The sequence below is a fragment of the Carettochelys insculpta genome, chromosome 4 (genome assembly GCF_033958435.1).
Source record: "Carettochelys insculpta isolate YL-2023 chromosome 4, ASM3395843v1, whole genome shotgun sequence".
Lineage (NCBI taxonomy): Eukaryota > Metazoa > Chordata > Testudines > Carettochelyidae > Carettochelys > Carettochelys insculpta.
In genome coordinates this window covers 127,957,067-127,974,992 of record NC_134140.1, presented here as the reverse complement: position 1 = coordinate 127,974,992, position 17,926 = coordinate 127,957,067, and the positions used below count along the sequence as shown (strand labels likewise).

Sequence of the window (17,926 nt, the reverse complement as noted above, 5' to 3'; positions counted from 1 at the left end):
ATATTGGGCAGGGGCAAATGGGAGCATCAAGGGAGCACGTGGTGAAGTCACCATCTCGGGGAGGTTGTGAGTTTTGGAGTCTCAGCTCATGACCTGAGCCTTACTCGTGAGGCCCTCAACTGGGAAAGGGAGGCACAGGCAGGATCCTCATCACTATCAAACCCACAGACTACTACCCTTTCCTACTTCTCCATGTAGGAGCTGGTGATACAGCCAAGAGCGACCTTGATGAGATCGTTGCGGATTACATAACACTAGGAAGAAGGATCAAGGAATATGGACCACAAGTGGTGTTCTCATCCGTCCTCCCTGTGGAAGGAAGGGGTCTGGGTAGGGATCGTTGAATTGCTGAGGTAAATGTGTGGTTGCGTAGGTGGTGTCGCAGAGAAGGATTGGGTTTCTTTGACCATGGGATTCTGTTTCAGGAACAAGGCTTTCTAGGAAGAGATGGGATCCACCTAATGAAGAGAGGAAAAAGCATCTTTATGGGCAGGCTTGCAAACCTAGTGAGAAGGGCTTTAAACTAGGTTTGTGAGGAGACAGTGACACAAACCCTGAGGTAAGCGGGGAAGGAGTAGGGAACAACAAAGTAGGATTCCTAGGTGAAGAGGAGAAAGCGGGCCAATTAGCCCCTTCTCTAAGGTGCTTGTACACAAATACAAGAAGCCTGGGAAACAAATGGGAGGAACTAGAGGCCCTGGCGCATTCTAAGTAGTATGAAGTGGTTGGAAAAACGGAGACTTGGTGGGATGATTCGCATAACTGGAGCACGGTCATGTTTAGGAAGGACAGGCGGGGGAGAAAAAGAGGAGGAGTTGCGCTCTATGTGAGGAAGCATTATGATTGGTCAGAGCTCCAGTGTAAGGAGGGAGAAAAGCCAGTTGAGTGTCTTGTGTTAAGCCTAGAGGTGGAAGCAAAAGGGATGATGCCCGCTATAGACCACCAGATCAGGGAGATGAGGGTGGATGAGGCTATCTTCAGACAGCTAAGAGAAGCTTCCAAATCACAGGTCCTGGTTCTCATGGGAAACTTTAATTATCCAGACATTTGTTGGGAGACCAATACAGCAGCACACAGAAAATCCAGGAAGTTTTTGGAGAATGTTGGGGATAACTTCCTGGTACAAATACTGATGGAACTGACCAGGGGTTATGCACAACTTGACTTGTTGCTCACAAACTGGGAAGAACTAGTAGGAGAAATAGAAGCATGTGGCAACCCGGGTTGCAGTGATCATGAAATGGTAGATTTCAGGATCCTTGCAAAAGGAAGAAAGATGAGCAGCAATATACAGACCGTCATTTTCAAAAGAGCGGACTTTGACTACCTGAGAACTGATGGGCAGGATCCCCTGGGAAATGAAGATGAAGGGGAAAAAAGTGTAGTAGAAATGGCAATGTTTTAAAGAAGTCTTTCTGAAGGCACAGGAACAAATAATCCCACTGCATAGTAAGAAACACAAATATGGTAGGCAACCAGCTTGGCTTAACAGGGAAATCCTTGGTCAGCTTAAACTCAAAAAGAATGCGTATAAGAAGTGGAAACTTGGACAGATGACTAAGGAGGAGTATAAATATATGGCTGGAAAATGCCAGGCAGTAATCAGGACAGCAAAGGCACAATTGGAACTGCAGCTGGCAAGGGATGTGAAGGGTTTCTATGGGCATGTTCAGAATAAGAGGGTTATCAGGGAAGGTGTGGGGCCATTACTGGATGAGAGAGGTTACCTAGTGACAGATGATGTAAGAAAAGCTGATGTGCTCAATGCTTTTTCTTGCCTCAGCCTTCACGGATAAGGAGAGCTCCCACACTATGGTGCTAGACAAAGAGTATGGGAAGGTGGAGGGCAGCCCTCTTTGGAGAGGGAATGAATTAAGAGCTACTTAGAAAAGCTAGATGTACAGAAATCCATGGGTCTGGATTTAATGCACCCAAGGGTACTGAGGGAAGTGGCAGACATCATTGCTGAGCCTTTGGCCATTATCTTTGAAGACTCTCTTGGAGGTCGGGAGAGATTCTGGATGATTAGAAAAAGGCAAATGTGGTGCCCATATTTAAAAAAGGGAAAGAAGGACAGTCCAGGGAACTATAGACTGGTCAGCCTTTCCTCAGTACCTGGGAAAATAATGGAAAGGATCCTCAAAGAATCTACTTTGGAGCACTTGGAAGAGGGGAAAGTGATCAAAAGTAGTCAACATGGATTCACCAAGGGCAAGTCCTGTCTGACCAATCTGATTAGCTTCTATGATGAGGTAATGGGCTCTGTGGACATGGGGAAGTCAGTGGATGTGATATACCTTGACCTAAGCAAAGCTTTTAACACACTCGACCACAACATTCTTGCCCATAAGATAGGAAGTATGGATTGTATACAAGACTGTAAAATGGATGGAAATCTGGCTTGACAGTGGGGCCCAACAGGTAGTGGTCAACGGCTCAATACCTGGATGGCAGTCAGTTTCAAGTGGAGTGCCTTAAGGCTTGGTTCTGGGGCCGGTGTTGTCCAACATCTTTATTAATGATCTGGATGAGGGATTGGATTGCACCCTCAGCAAGTTTGCATATGACACCAAGCTAGGGGCAGAGGTAGATATGTTGGAGGGTAGAGACAGGATCCATAGTGACCTGGATAAATTGGAGGATTGGGCCAAAAGAAATCTGATGCAGTTCAACAAGAAGAAGTGTAGAGTCCTGCAGTTGGGATGAAAGAATCCCCAGCATTGTTATAGGCAGGGGACTGACTGGCTACGCAGCAGTACAGAGGAAAGAGACCCAGGGATTATAGTGGATGAAAGGCTGGATATGAGTAAACAGTGTGCCCTTGTAGCCAAGAAGGCTAATGGGATATTAAGATGCATTAGGAGGAGCATTTCAAGCAGATCTAGAGAAGATGTTATTCCCCTCTGTTTGGCACTGGTGAGGCCACATTTGGAGTATTGTGTCCAGCTTTGGGCCCCCAGTATAGAAAGGATCTGGGTGTGCTGGAGCAGGCTCAGCAGAGGGCAACAAAAATGATTAAGGGGTTTGAGCACATGACTTGTGAGGAGAGGCTGAGGGATTTGGGCTTGTTTAGGTTGCAGAAGAGAAGACTGAGGTGTGATTTAATAGCAGCCTTCAACTTTCTGAAGGGGAGCTCTAAAGAGGATGGAGAGAGACTGTTCTCAGGGGTGACAGACGGCAGAACAAGGAGCAATGGTTTGAGGTAACAGAAGGAGAGGAGTAGGTTGGATATTAGGAAAAACTACTTCACCAGGAGGGTGGTGAAGCACTGGAATGCGTTGCCTAGAGACACTGGAAGTAGAAACTTCTAGGGATGGAATGTCCCAGCTTGACATAGTCATGGCTGGGATGACTTAGTTGGGGTTGATCCTGTTTGAGGCAGGGGGCTGGACTTGATGACCTCTTGAGGTCCCTTCCAGCTCTGTGATTCTATGATTACAGGCCAAAGGTGGAAGAAGACATTTCCTAGCTAGTTCTGAGACCAATGGGCTCAGCACGTCACTGAGGTGAGCCTGTGATTTACCCAGCTACACAAGCAGGGGAACGGGGAGTCCAAGGGACTAGACTAGGAGATTTCTCTACATACCTGAGAAAATGCTGTTGTCTGCAAGGAAAACCCACAGAGCTTCTGTCAGCTTAAACACATGCATAGGGGCCATTAAAAGTCAAACGGTAGGAAACCATTACCACATAAACCAGAAATAGTGTGAGATACTGCCATTATTTCCTGTCCCAAGTGTAGGGATGCAGCATCTGAGATAACACCCTTTTGTAACTGTTGGTAAATGTTGGCCTTTAATTGTAATTGGAGTGTGAGACAAGTATACAGAAAAGTTTGATTGTATCAGTCTGGGGAAAAGGCATTTCATAAATGTCAGACACTATTAGTAGTACTTTGTGTGACTTAGAACAAGTCCACTAATGCATATTTCCAGCAAATGGCAATTCTGATCATCACAAACTCTAGGAATATTCTGGATAAAGCCAGTGGCTTGGGGGTCTTTACAGAAACGGGAAAACTGGTCCCGCACTCTGTGTTGCACAGTTTCATGCTTGCTGTGCAGAAATGGGCAGTATTGCCTCCTCTTGCCTTAATCCCACTTACTTTCAACTTCCTGCTCTCCCTTTGAGCAGCGGTAGCTGCTACAACTCTGGCAGATAATCTGGGAAAGCACGGCAAGTGAAAAGAACTAAGCTATCATCTAACTGTTTTTCAAGGGATTAATTTCACCTGGGTTTCCTGTTTGCCCCAGTAGACGCTGGTTCTTTTTGATTCAAGATGTGGGAAGTTATTTCAAGTTTAAAACCACATGGAAATGCTTTTTTCAGGCTTGGCTCTCTTCCCCCTCCTTTTTTTTTTTCTTTCTTTCTTTTTGACAAGTAAGAAAATTGTGAAGTGAGCAGGAGAGAGTGAGCAAGAGAGAGAAGACGCTTTCATTCTTTTAATGCAATGAACTGAGGCAAAAAGGCCATTGTAATGGTAAATCGCACACAGAAAGGAAGAAAAGACTGATAATCAATCACAAATGAAGCATTCGTTCGGAATTTGGCAATTTACTGGCCAGTGGTTTTAAACTTAGTTTTTTTTTCTTTTTGTCCAGTTTACGTCAAACAGACAGATTTTAAATATCAAGGGCAGGAAGAATAATTTCCAGAAAGTTATCATGCCAAGGATTACTTAAGATGGGAATGATACAACACTGAAAACCCAGCAAGGACTTGGGGAGTTCTTAAGGAAAACATCATGCTGAAATACTGGCATGAAGATTTTTCAGCACAGGACCCTGGACTTCAACTCGGAAGGGAAACTTGGTGTGTCAGAAGCCTCTCCCCAAAAAGCCCAGGGTTTTTCATGCTTCAGGATGACTTGTAGTGGACTTGGGGGAAGTTCACAGAAGATTCAGAACAAGTTGGTTGTTTCAGTAGGATCTGCAGCCGAATGAATATGTGATGATAAAGATGAGGATGATAGACAATAATGCCCCTGGCATAGCATCTTCAGTATCTGGCATGACCTATAAAGAAAGATACATTTATCTGGAGGTGTTGCTTCAAGGAGGAGCTCCATGGGGATTCACTCTAAAAGGTGGCTTGGAGCATGGAGAACCATTAATCATTTCCAAGGTACTTTTTGTTTATTTTTAAATCCGGGTGCAAGAAGGTTAGCAAAAATGCTGAGTTTCTAGAACAATAGTTGTAACATTGCCTCCTGGGTGGTGGAAATGTTCCTGTGTCTGGCCTGATCCTGGCAAGTGCTGAGCACCTCTAGCTTTGCTGAAACCCCTAGTTGTTGTTTGTAATTCCTGCAATCTAAGGGCATTCTTAAGCAATCAAAGTAACTTTCCAAAGAACAGGAGCTATTGCTTTTAGAAAGCGGCTCTTTGTTTTGTCATAGTTTTATTTTTTAAAATGCAAGTGTGTGAATCTTCCTCTTTTGTGCTGCACCAGCCCTCTGATACCATGAAATAACAACAAAAAAGCAGTAAAGTAGCATTTTAAAGACTAACAAAATAATTTATTAGGTGAGCTTTCATGGGACAGACCCACTTCTTCAGAGCATAGCCATACCAGAACAGACTCAATATTTAAGCCACAGAGAACCAAAAATAGTAATCAAGATTGACAAATCAGAAAAAAAATTATCAAGGTGAGCAAATCAGAGAGTAGGGGGCAGTGGGGGGTGGGGGAGTCAAGAATTAGATTAAGCCAAGTATGCAAAAGAGCTCCTATAATGACCCAGAAAATTCATATGAAATCACAGTGCAGCTGAGTGTGTTCAATGAGCCATTATCAGCTTTTGTGAATTGATTAGCAAGAAAACATTTTAGGTCACATGATATTGTTTCAGCTAATCAAAACTGGAAGAAGAAGGAAAAAAAAGAAAAGCGTCATAAATACTTCTGGGTATGTATATGTATATAAATATGCATGCATGCATGTGATTTATATACACACAAAGTATACAGCTATGTAGTTACCAGTCTTAGAAAACCCACCCTGGCATTCTCTTATTTCCTGGTTGCCTGTGAAAAGTGGCACTCTGAGAATTAAATTACTTTTATTTAGGAATGCAGTATTAACCTACAGAAAACTGAGCATAGATGGCAAATATACTTAGGATAACATTTTCAGAAGCACTTAGGTCCTATTTTCAAAAGGACTTGAGTGCTTCGGAGCCTAAATCCTAATGAAAGTGAATAAGGCTTGGCTCATAAGGGCCACAACTTTTAAAATATTTAGGCACCTAAATGCTTAGATGGGTGGCTCATGACTTTTTTAGAAAGTGTAAATATCCGTGGGCCCTCATCTGACTGTGTGCTTAAACACCTTGAAGATCTATCCATTAAGGCTCAAGTCCTATTTGTGCTCAATGAGAGAGACACACAAGTGTCTAAATCATTTTTTGAAAATGGGACTTCACTGCTTTAGAAACGTGTACCCTTGGTTGTTTTCAATTGCTAGGTTATTGGCAATAGCATGCATACATGTATGTCCATAATGTATGGCATGGGCCTTTCTTGTGAGTGTTCAAATATACACATGCAAACAAACTCAGTCTAATTTCTTCATATAAGATGGGGCTTGTGGGCTCTAGAAACGTAGAGGGTTGGAACCAATGGCCGCTAAAATCAAAGAGGTACTCTGGGTCTATTCCATTTGGGCATGGTCCTGCAGCCCTCATTCGTATGAGTGATACTTACTCAGGTGAGTAGTTCCATTGATTTCAATGAGTTCTCATCCATCCATTTCCCTTTATTCACGTAAGCAAGGATTGTAGGTTTGGGACTATCACACAGATGTTCCCAACTGGAATGTTTCTGAGCTTTCAATGACTGTTTTCCCCCCTTTCCTGTAGGGCAACCCTAAATAGAGACAATCTGAGATACACAAAGTAAAACATCCTGTCACTGAATCAGTACATTGTATTTCACTTTTGGCACATTGGGGCTCATAATTTTCAGCTTTGTGCACGAGAACATCTTTTTTTATTGTGGTGAAACCAGGTTTGGCTTTTAATCCTGAAATAGCTTCATACAACATCCAAAGTTCAATAACTTTTCTTAAATGAGACCGAGATGTCTCTTGCTGTGTAACACTAATGAGTCTGTGGGATTTGGTTTCCTGGGCAACCAGCCCCTTGAATGTCAAACATGCCTGGAGTGTGCATGAGGCTACTGGCAGCTGTATGACTTGTGCCTTCCATCCCTGAAACAACACTACAAAAATTTGTATTTTGTTTTTTTTTTAACTTGTAGCTACAACCTCGCTTGCACTGTCATGAATTTTTGTGCATCTGTTCATGCCTCAGTGACATAGATGCCTGCTTGCCAGCTTCCATATAAATGTTTTACGCTCTGGAAGTTGTGCAAAGCATAGTTGGTTTGGTTATTTATTTATGATTTTAGCTGGCAACTGGAAGCAACCTGGTTATACAGATGAATACATTTGAGCATGCACAACTGTGTTCATAATTCACTCTGAAAAGCACATATAGAATTCATGTTAGTTATCCAGAGTTTTTTTTATCTATATTGTATTTTACTATAAAGCTCTTAGGAGCCATTGGGAATAATAAATAAAACCATACTGTAGGTTGAATCTTGACTTCCTAACTGCACGAGTCGTCCCCATTGAAATGAATGGGACCTTTCATGTAAGTATGGCGACACAGTGAGCTGGCTTACTACTGCTGATCCGTAAATACTAGAGAAAAATGGGCATTGAGGCAGCGTGAGTTTAAACAAGTGATAATTCAGAAGTAAGGCCTCATTTTTCGTTTGCACTGTAGCCTCTTCACACTGTTCTGGCAAGTACAGTACAGTAAACGCTTTCATATTCAACAACCTTGGGGACTGGGAAGTTGCTAGATATTCAAAAATGCCGCTTAATAGAGAGGCGGTTGCAGGATCCCCAGCAAGGGGGCAGGAGACCCTGCCAGCCCTGCGACTGGGAGCTAGCTGGGGAAGAAGCCCAGCTGGCTGCTTCAGCCCCGGGGAGCTGGCTGGGGTTGCTGGGTTCAGAGGAACTCTGGCAGCCTCAGGATTGGGAGAATTCTCCTGGGGCATGGGACAATGCTGCCAGCATGTGGAGCTCTGCTGGTGGCACTGGGCACGGGGGAACTCCACCAGGGAGTGGAGCTCTGCTGGGGCTAGGGGAGCCCCCGTGCTGAGAGCTGGCAGCTGCAGCCCCAGGACTGGACCGGTGCACCTTGATCTTTCTAGTTCTCTGCCTGTGGCACATCAGAGTCTAGTCTCCCACAGGCTGTGGTACTTTTGGTCTTACTTTTGTTTTTAGAGTTAGCATGTGGGTGCTGGGTGGTGCTGCTGGCCTGTGGTAGGCAAGAGTTCAGAATAGATGGTCTGTTGGTCTTTTGTGCCCTTAAACTCTGTGGCTAATTTTCAGGACTGTGTTTCACCAAGGTAAGTGAAATATTGGACCCCTTCTATGCCAGTCCCAGAAAGTGTTATTGGCATTTCCCATTGTGTGTTTTGAGTCTCTCATGGTTTGTGTTTTCTCTGTGGTGGTGTTCAACCCTACTAATTGTGCCTGGGCCTGGAAGCCATTTGTTTTGGCTTGCATATGTCTGTGGGTATTGGACAGCAAGCTGATATCTGCAAAAGTCAAGATCCTCTGACTTCTGTGTCAAAATTTCCTGTACACCCACTGGTTATTCCATGGTCTGTCTCGTTACCCAGTTTACTGCCAGTTAAACGTTCATGGATGATGTAAGACATATTTGTAGTCATCCGTAAACAGTAATTGTTTTGGTCTTGTGATCTCACCTAAGATCCCCTGAAACTGGACATAAAGAGAAACTCACTCTCTCGGTACTGCATGCCATGGAAAGCCAGCTGTTTACATAAGTACGGCGTGTGCCAACAATTGGCCCAAAAGTAAAGTACATTGCAGAGACTGAGCCAGGTCCTCAGCTGGTATAAGGTGGTGTTGCTTCACCTGACAATCTGCATCATTGTGTGTATGTCACTCTGTGTAACCTGAGCAGAAACTGTGCGTGAAGTAATAACAAAACTGTCCTTTCAAGAGGTCTGCTTTTATAGCTTTCTTTTAGTGTATCTTTGAAAGAAACGAGCCCAACCCGATAAAAGTCCCCTGGATAATATATTGCAATAGAATTGTAATACTAGATACATGTATTTATTCTGCTGGTTTGAACACTTACACCTACTCTGTGCTTTGCTGGATTAGGCCAGAGTACCAGCAGTTTGCAGGACCAAGCCATATGTGAATGTAACCATAATGGCTTGTTGTGTATGGTCCTGCTACACCCCACCCCAGGAAAAGGACAATAGAGGTCCACTAAGCAGGGTAGATTGGCTGCTTCTCCTGCAGCCAATATGGGGCCAGTAGGGCCATATGAAAGGAGACGCAGAACAGAGGAGCAGGTTAGTTGCTGTGCAGAGCTCAAGGATTAGAGATTGGCTGGCTGGAAGGGCAGCAGTTCTGCAGTGCACCCATGGCAAACAGCAGAGAGTCCCCAGATTAAAGGCAGAGATCATGCAAGCTACAGGGAAAAGACAAAGAGATTTAGAGCAGCTGTGGAAAGGACACCGCTGACAGTTGCAACCTATCTGGTCCCTGGGCTGGGGCCTGGAGTAGAGGATGGGACTAGACCCTTCATGACCCCCCACCCTCTGCCCCAGTAGCCACTGGGGGAAGTGGCCAGGATGTTGAGGCAGCCCACGGCAGAGAATTGGACAATTGTAACTCAGCTAAAGGGCTGGGGCCAGACAGGTTCTGAGAGGGTGAAGATGTTGCCACCAGGGACGGAGTTCTGGGGACATGGTTTCATTCCAGAGTGGGAACAAATTGAGACACACTGCAGAGGGCACAGAGGGAGGCTCCTGCTGGACCTGAGCCCTGAAAGGGACTTGTTTTATTTCACACACAGGTCGCGTGGGAGTCAGCCAGAAGGCTGAGTCACCAGAGAGCCATCAGAGGGAAAGAGGCGCAGGTACACGTGTAATGCCAGCAGACAAAACGGGACCTCTAGAGCTTAGTGCATGAGCCTCAAGCCAGTCTGGCTGGTAGTGAAGGCTGGAGAGCAGGCTTACTATTCTTCCTGTAAGTGGTCTCGGTGCCAGGGGATGGGACAATGCACCACGCCCAGAAGGGCCCCACAGGCCAGGGGTCACTTGTGCGAAGCAAGGGCAACCCCATTACACCACAGAACTTAAGATTTGTTAGGTGAAAAAGCTCCATTGTGAACACATGCTGCTTGTATGGAAAGAGGGGCTCCTGGTGAGACCTTTCTGCAACTAACCCAAACTCCTCAGAGCTATTCCCTTTTCCAGTATGTACTAGAGGAGGTAGGGACAGGTAACGTGTCACAGCTGACCCTGTTGTGCTTCCAGAGGGAAGTCTAGAATCTTCTCAGGGGAGAAGAGAGAGTTAACATTTCCCCCTCCACTTCTGGACTGGGTCTATAAAACTCTTCTCACGGCAGCGTGAGATCTTCTGTGAGGCCTAGACAACCCTGAGATCTCCAGGATAGCAGTGAGATGAGGGAAAGGTGCCTGGTGAATTAATTCCACCAGAAGTTACTTGCTAAAATAACGCAGATCACAGACCTCAAATGAAAAACCGAGAGCACTTTCTCCTGGTGTGATTGAATGAAAGTGAAAGAACGAAATGTTTCATCACCCTGTGGGGAAGAGAACCACATTTTGCCGATTAGAGCTCTAGCAAGAAGGCAAGAGATGGGTCTTCCTTTACATTTGTCTTCAGAGGCAAGAGATGGGTCTTCCTTCACATTTGTGCAATGAACTCTGCTGCCCCTCCCTCCACCCCATTGTGTAACTCTCACCCTTTTTAGTATAATTGGAGGTAATTTAATCAGAGAGGATTCTGAGACAGTATTGCAATTCAACCTCCCTGGCATTCTCCACTGAGGGAGGTTAAAGGGACTCCCCTTATTCATCACACGAAGCACAAGTACCAGTGCTCATGGGGGTTCCCGGTGAGTTTAATTATAGCACATCCCTACCAGATATGTTAAATCAAACTCCAGGAGATGGGCCGTGGCAGTGCTGATCTTCTGCAGAGTGAAGTTGTACTCTCAGACTTATAGCAGCTGCCTGGAGCTGCTTGGGATCATGACGGTACTGAGGTCTCTGCCCTGGCATGCCTTCCGGGCTCTAGCCTGATGGCGATCTTCAGCAGCTAATGTTCTGAGGGATCCTCCCTCAGCTGGGTATGGGATGATGCTATTTTTGCTCTCTTTCCCAGAGTAAACTGGCTGGAGCTGGGCCTGCCCGATGTGCTGGGAAGGGTAGCCCAGATCTATAGAACTCCTTACAGCATAATTCATCCTAGCTAAGACTAGGGAAACAGTTACATCCCTGCTAACACGAGCTGAATTTGTAAAGCATGCCTCTCTCTCACATGGTTTGAACTCTCTAATCAAGAAGCCCTGATTGTGAACTATTGGTGTACTTGCTTCATGGCACGATGAGAGTCTGTCCAGGGAGAACCAGAAAAATAAACAAAATAACCCTAAAGGGGGTTGAATACATAGCCAAACCAGTGCTGTATATTTTGCAATTGTTTGTACAACCTTGGCAATAATAATCTAAATCAGCTCATGAGAGAATCAGTTTTCTGACTGAAGGGTTAGAGTTTTTTAGTTAAGATATTTCAAGCATCTGTAGGTGTAAGAATCGGGATGTGTTTTCTCCTGTTAAACATGCAGAAAGATGGATAATTTCAATGCAGCTTCTTTCCAAAGACCATTCCTCTAAAGGCAGAATAGTCTTCTTGGCCAGTAGTGGGACAACAGCCAAATCTTCTGAGCAAGGCTGAGAAACCAATGAAATTTAGCCTCTTTTTGTGTTTTGAGGTAAAGAACAGCTTTTGTCAATCAAAACTGTGTGTGAGGGGTTTGAAGTAAGAAGAGTGGCCTGACAACCCCCCCCCACCTCCCAATGCAGTTAATATTTCTTGTTTGGGTGGGTTTTGAGAATGCTTCTGTCAATCAACTTCTGTATTTGGATCTATTCACACTGTCTTCCCAGCTATTCAAAGACCTAAGGACTCTCTCTCTCTCTCTCTCTCTCTCTCTCTCTCTCTTGAGGTGAAGGGGCAAAAGAGTTTGGTGGGGAGAGAAAAAATGTCTCTCTTTACAGCAAGCCAAGCTTCATGCTGAACTTTCTAAGCTGAGTGAACTTTTCAAGGTCTCATGTCTCACCATCCAGTGTAAACCTCAAGGCAAATACATACTGTTCACTACTGGCAGAGGTTCCTTGCCACGGCTACCCCTCCGATACTTGTCCTAGTTCATTACTTACATCTGTTTTCTGGCATAACATTACTTCACAAAAGATTTATAAGTAGGATCCTGTTTGTTTTTTAAAAAATTACTATAGGGTAAAAGGATTATAAATACAAAGTAGCCACAATCATTGTCTCAGATACAAACCTTGATGTATTAGGTGTGGGGTAGCTTGAATTTAAATCTTCCCATTATGATCCTAGCCTCCAACTACTGTTTGGTGCCTGCTCCTTTGCTCTGAGTCATATTTCAAATCCATTAATAAGGTTGTTGCAAGAGGACTGAAAGTGGCATGAGACTTGCTCATGATGGAAATCTTACTAAATCGGTGGCTCTTGATTTCTGACATTGAGGGGCCAAAAAATCTCTGGAGAAGAGCACCCAAGATTTCACTGTGTTGAATTTGAACTTCATTTGCCCTGACTCGGTCTCCAGACCAAACCACTGCCCTAAACCTAACTTAGAGCCTCCCTGTTTTCTCACTCCCACTCTAATTGAGATTAATACTGCAAGAGTAAAAGCACCTGAAGCAAAGGCAGTCAAGCTTGGTGCGGAGAATAGATTTATTCATTCCTTAGCTTGCTGCAGAGGTGTTTAATGTCATTTGGCTCATTCTAGAGCCAAGTGTGATCTATTTCCAAAAATCTCTGTGCTACGCACAGGCCTATAGAAACATACAGTGATGTAGGCCTCAGAAATGCCCATTTATTTTCAACTCCATGCTCATGTAATTAACAAGAGGGCTGTTTCTCTTGCTAGGGATTAAGGCATCTGAGACATTCTTTCTTGGCTAGTAGTTATACGGGAACATTTTTCACATTCTGTGCTGTAGCTCATCCATTCGCTTTGCTCAAAAGCATAGGTCGCTGACAGGGTCTTTGTGCCAGAAAGAGGAGGCAAACCCTGAGCTTTACCTCCCAGCAGGCTTGTAGGAAGCAATACAAGTTTAATAATGGGAATAGCTAGGGAGAGAGCATGGGAAATAATCTTGAAAACTAGTAAGAGCTTTAATCCATATTAAGGGCCTGATCCAACTCCTGGTGAAGCTGGTGGGTGTCTTGCCATGGACTTGAGTGGAAATGAGGTTGGGCCCTTAGCAATGAGGAAACTTATTCTGACTGTGCTTGTAATGCTTTTGTTTAAGAAGCCTCCCTCTGTCCTCACTTGAGTGAGCTCATAGCGCATTTAGTGACACATAATGAGAATCGTTCTATCAGTCTTGACAGACCCAGCCCCACCAAGACATTCTGGACCTCAGCTGACTGTCTCAGTCTCTTCCAAGTCTCTGCTTTTGATCTGGCTCCAAATTCTGTGACATTTTGATCAAAGGACTCGCAAAATCAGTGTTTTCCCAATAGGTTGATTCCAGGAGTCTATCAGTCTCTCCCACTCTGACATCCAGATGGCTTTGAAGCAATATGAAATGGTCTCAAGTACCAAGAGGCAAAGATTCATTCCCAAGCCTCGTTATTTTTTAACTCCAGTGACTCCCCACAAAAGGCTATTTTAAAGCTATTTGTTAACCTTTCTGTAGGTCTTGGTTGGTGAAAGAGCAGGGATCACTTCTTCGATTAAATTAGTTGAAGTTGGCACATTCAATAAGCTGCAAATCCTACAGGGGGTTAGACTAGATGACCCTTGCCTTGCCTTCTAACTTGATGGTTCTCTAGTTCTAAGATGGGCATACTGTCCTTGGCACGGTAGACTAGGAATACGAGGACGTTGACTCTTCTTTTGCTCTCTAAGATTGTGTCCACCCTAGCCCCATCCTTTCAGAGGGGGCACAGTAACGAGGTAATTCGGTAGATGCTAATGAGGAGCTGCTATGAATATGCAGTGCCTCATTAGCATAATGGAGGCTGCGTGTGCTTCGACAGTGTCGCTTTTGAAACGCACACCACTCATGTAGCTGGGGACCTTTCGAAAGGGCACTTTTGAAATCAGGGGGTCCTTTCGAAAGGCCCCCGGTTACATGGGTGGCATGCATTTCAAAAGCGGCACTTTTGAAACATGCGCAGCTGCCATTATGCTAATGAAGCACTGCATATTCATGGTAGTGGCTCATTAGCATCTACCAAAGTGCCTTATTACCGTGCCCTCGCCCCCGAAAGGAGGGTCTAGTGTGGCCACAGCCTAAAAGTTTGCGTGTGTACCCCCACGCACCTATGCGTGGTTAACTGTCCCATCTCATGGTACCTGGACTACTTCACAGAGAGAGAATAAATGTCCTCTATGGCATGAGCTGAAAACCTCTTGCCCTTTAGCTCAAGCTGTAGAGGTGCCTGCACTAAGCTCTCAAGGTCCCAGCTTGGAGACTGCCTGTGGGCAGCCACACATGGTTTGTTTTCCTACCAGTTGTTTGGGCTTATTTTGTTTTTATGTCCAACTACAGAATAACTTTATTCCATGTTAGTCATCATCATTGCCATCAATAACCGTGGACTCAGCGCCCATGGGTGTCTGATGCCTCTCTCACTATTTCCTTCCATCTTTCCCTGTCCAGTGTGGAGTGGTTTAGTTTCTGTAGACCAGCTGCACACCAATCTACTATCTCATCTACCCATTCTCTGTGGGGTCTGCCTGTCCTATTCGAGACATCCATTAGGCGGAATACCAGGGTCTTGACTTTTTGCTCATCATTCATTCTGCGGATATGCCCAAATCCCTTGTTTTCTCTGTTTATTTGTCAATACACAACAGTGAATGAGCCATTGAGTCCCGAGTCAATAGATTTTAAGCTAATGGCCTCCAACTTTTTTTACGCCAAGATTGAGCTACAGGCTATGGGAGGGGTCTGGGGTGCAGCCTCCTGCTGGTGGCACTTCTCAAAGGCAGCTCCTGTTTGGCAGCACAGTGGGGCTAAGGCAGGATTCCTGTCTGTCCCAGCCCCACACCACTCCCAGAAGGGGCCAGCTTGTCCCTGAGGGTGAGGGGTACATGGCTCCACACTCTGCCCCTCTCTGCTGGCACCACCCCTCTGCTCCCATTGGCCACTGTTCCCTGTTCCAGGCCAATAGGAAATGTAGGGGCAGTGCTTGCAGGCAGGAGTAGCACATGACTTCCTGTTCTCCCCACCCACATGCTGGGCCGGGCCAGCCCCTTCCAGGAGCAGCACAGGCCGGGGCAGGCAGGGAGCAAGCCCACCTTAACAGATCACTGCACCACCCCAGATCACGATTGACTGAGAGAGTCCCCAGGATCTACCAGTCGATCTTGATCAACCGATTGGCAACCACAGTGAAGGGACTGATATGCAGTGAGTAAACCAAACCCACCTGTTGGATACTGAACAGCTTTTGGACTTAAGCTGATCCTGTAGATCAGGGCTTCCCCATTTTATGTGGCCACGGAATCCTTTTAAACTCAAAAAAAAGTTTGCAGAACCCCTAATAAGTCTTTATTTGGAGCTGAAAAAGCAGACCCCCAAATAAGTAAACAAGGCCATGAGATCAACATTTAGTTTAATTGCACATAAAAACAAAAATCGCATTCAATGTGTACAAAAGTAAAGCTCAAAACCTAATATGCATTGTGTTGGCAGTTGTCAATGCCAAGAGTGTTTTTTTTCTTCTCTTGGCAAATTCTTTTTACGTTTGGTTTAGTACTGGAAAGTTTTGATTCGCAGATGTGGCGGGGCATTCAGTCAATTTCTGTATTTCACTTGTGTTGTATAATTCAAGAACCCAGGTTCGCATAATTATGCGCTGGTACAGGGTAACAACTGACGAATTGCACATCATAATAAAGCTGAATATTCTTGACATGAGCCGCCCCAAAATGATCCACGGTCCCTGAGAGTGAGTAGGGGGATTTACGGTGGTATATAACAGGCAATCAGTATATTGGCGTATGCAGCACTGCGTAGTGACATAATCATCCCCACTATCTGGCTAAGCTGGTATTGTACTAGGACACTTTTCGTGACAAACAAAAATTGTTTATTAAAGTTAATATACTTTAATTATAAAATGTTTTTGTAATGAAATTTTCTCATGGAACCCTTATTTTCACTTCACAGAACTCCAGAGTTCTGTGGAACACCATTTGGAAAACACTGCTCTAGAGTGAGTTGGCGAATAGATTTGTATAAAATGCATGCCACTGCGACCCAAAATAAGAGTTAGTGCAGAACTAATGGTTTTTAGGCAAGGCTCTGGCAAGGTCTAAAACTCTCCTGCACTTGCAGGTAGCTCATCCCAGGGGTACATGGTATCTGAGGAGGCCAATAGAAACCAATGCATTAATTTAAAAACTAGAACTGAGCTGAGCTATACTGGAATCGGATTTTAGTGGTGTTTGTTGTCAGGATTTTGGATCAGGCCTAATGCTGTGAAACATGCATCTGAACTGCCCAAGGCTTGTTGGGGATTCAAATTTGCTGATTACCAAAGAAGAAAATGATCCAAAAGGATGATCAATACTTGGACTACAATAAGCCTGATGATCAGAAAAAATAGCTATGAATCCTTTGGTCTGAATGCATTAGTGATCTATAAATTTTTTGCTGCTGCAGCTCTTCAGTTTCATAATCTTGAAAGCTTTGGGTAAATCACCGTTTGGTGGCAGCAAAGAGTCCCTGAATCCAATAATGCAGAAACCCTTCAATCGCACTGGCAAATTACTCACCTTTCATAACTTCTTGTTACCCTAAAAAGAGATATAGGGCCCAAGCCCACAGGAGGCAGCAGAACGAAATGACATACCTCAAACAGATCTGAAGAATTTGGTGCGCTACGGTGGAGTAACTTCTAGCACAGGGCACTGAGTTCAGTGCTGACTTAGGGAAAAGATTTTCACCTCCTGCCAACCCTGCAGTGCTCTTGTTTGGCATTCCAACCATAAGGATGTAAGAACAGCTATACTGGGGCAGACCAAAGGTCCATCTACTCCAGGATCCTGTCTTCTGACAGTGGCTCATGCCAGATTCCATTACTGTGTAAGCCCAAGCCTGGCCAGTTTGTGTGGCGGGAGGAGATCTCAGTCAGAGCTGCGATGGCTGCTCCAGACAATAGCTACATGAAATAAGAGCCGTGGAGTCTAGGAAAGCTTGGTCCTGCCCTGGAGCCAGGCCTGTGGTGCTACTGCTAGAGATGTGGGTCATGTGCATGGCTGAGCTGGGCACAGGTACTGTGGGCCTAAAACTACCTCTTTTTCAGCTGAAATGCATGAAACAGGCTTCACCTTTACTTCTTAGCACCCTCTAATACGCACTCACATCTGAGTTTCTCTCTTCCCTGTGCCCCCAAGAGGTCCCCTGTGTTCTTTAAGTTCTTCCATTTTTCACTCTGGTCGTTCTTCAAGCCGCAGCCATCTCTGCCGAACCCTTCAAAGGGTGGGAGGCTGTCAAACCCCTGCTGTCTTCAGGAGTGGTGAAGTGTTATGAAGCATTCCTCCCTACCCGCAGTCAGGGAGGCACTGGAGTTCCCAGGAGAACGTCTTCCCTGGCATGCGCTGAGCTGCGTGGGTGTATGTGGTAGAGGTAGGGGCTGTGACGGTATGTCTTCATTTCAACACAGGCTCTTTGTCACAACCACAAGCTGGGGAGCTGGGGGGAAGAGCCCCTGGCCAACCACCTCTGATGAAGTGCCTGTCCTGGGAACATTTTGCACTTTGTTCCTGGTAAATGGTTTGTGTGTG

At 45.1% G+C, this 17,926-nt stretch overlaps 1 long non-coding RNA gene across 1 annotated transcript in view; it reads left to right on the top strand.

Moving 5' to 3' along the window:
• The first annotated feature begins 271 nt into the window (after positions 1–271).
• LOC142012843 (uncharacterized) overlaps positions 272–17,926 on the top strand; it is a 41,698-nt gene continuing 24,043 nt past the window's right edge. The window contains exons 1-2 of the long non-coding RNA XR_012645487.1: positions 272–353; positions 4,602–5,124. This is a non-coding gene — a long non-coding RNA (uncharacterized LOC142012843). The remainder of the gene's footprint in view (positions 354–4,601; positions 5,125–17,926) is intronic.